The sequence below is a fragment of the Mus caroli genome, chromosome 16 (genome assembly GCF_900094665.2).
Source record: "Mus caroli chromosome 16, CAROLI_EIJ_v1.1, whole genome shotgun sequence".
Taxonomy (NCBI): domain Eukaryota; kingdom Metazoa; phylum Chordata; class Mammalia; order Rodentia; family Muridae; genus Mus; species Mus caroli.
In genome coordinates, this window is record NC_034585.1 from 83,148,678 (window position 1) to 83,150,048 (window position 1,371).

Genomic DNA, 1,371 nt, shown 5'->3' on the forward strand with positions numbered 1-1,371 from the left:
GAGAGGCCCATTGGACTTGCAAACTTTATATGCCCCAATACAGGGGAATGCCAGGGCCAAAAGAATGGGAATGGGTGGGTAGGGGAGTGGGGGGCGCTATGGGGGACTTTTGGGATAGCATTGGAAATGTAATTGAGGAAAATACGTAATAAAAAATAAATAAAGAAAAGAAAAGAAAAAAGCAATGTGGATGTCAAGGCCAAAGTGGCTGAGTAGGTAACCCAACTGTCAACATGCAAACACAGTCCACTAGAGGTCAGCAGCTGCTAACTCCCAATCAGGCAAAAGACACATGTGAGCACATCTGACCATTGTGAGATCTGGGAGCATTCATTGCCATCTGTCCTCGAAGTCCAGTATGTTGAGTGCAGGTTTCTAAGTGCCACAATCTAAAGACATAGGAAGAAAATGCTGAGGATGATTCTGTAGACGTGCCACGGGCAGAGTCTGGTACAGCGTGTTTCACAAAGGCTGGGTTACACTGTATGCTGGCTGACAGCTGGCCATTCCCTTCTGGAGTCTTGGCCATCATTCAGGAGCAGGGTTCTCTTCCATGACTGCCACTGGCTTTTCAGAGGGCACCTCTGGAGCTCACACGGAGGAAAGGGCTATTTAGAGGAGATGACACAAATATGGCAATAACCCCTGAGGGAATGACAGATGCAGTTTTCAGATAAGCAATTATTGAAAGACAAGATGACCTTAGTTTAGACTTTAAGCAAAGTTCCTACACTAAGTGGGGGCTAGCCCCTTTTCTCTGCTATGGCCTCAAGAAACTTTCAGTGGTAGACGGTAAGATCCAGTGAAGGTGACAAATGTATTCCAGCCATTTAGCTGGAAGGGATGATGGCAATTTACCAGCAGAAATTGCTGAATCTCTGAAACAAAGAGCCAATGGTCTTATTATCCACACAACAAATGCTGAATTTATAAAAACGATATTCCAACTTACATTAAGGGATATTTAAAATTCTGTGAATGAAATTATGTATATTAAACAAGATAATTCACATTTATGATCGAATAAAGATTATTTTATCTATCCTATAGAGTTGGAAGTGTATATATAGGTCTCATTAAAGAATTCTATGGTTAATACATTTTTTTAATTAGGTATTTTCTTTATTTACATTTCCAATGCTATCTCCAAAGTCCCCCAAAACCCACCCACTCCCCTAACCACCCACTCCCACTTCTTGGCCCTGGCGTTCCCCTGTACTGAGGCATATAAAGTTTGCAAGTCCAATGGGCCTCTCTTTCCAATGATGGCCAACTAGGCCATCTTCTGATACATATGCAGCTAGAGACACGAGCTCTGGAGGGGGGTACTGTTTAGTTCATATTGTTGTTCCACCTATAGGGTTGCAGATC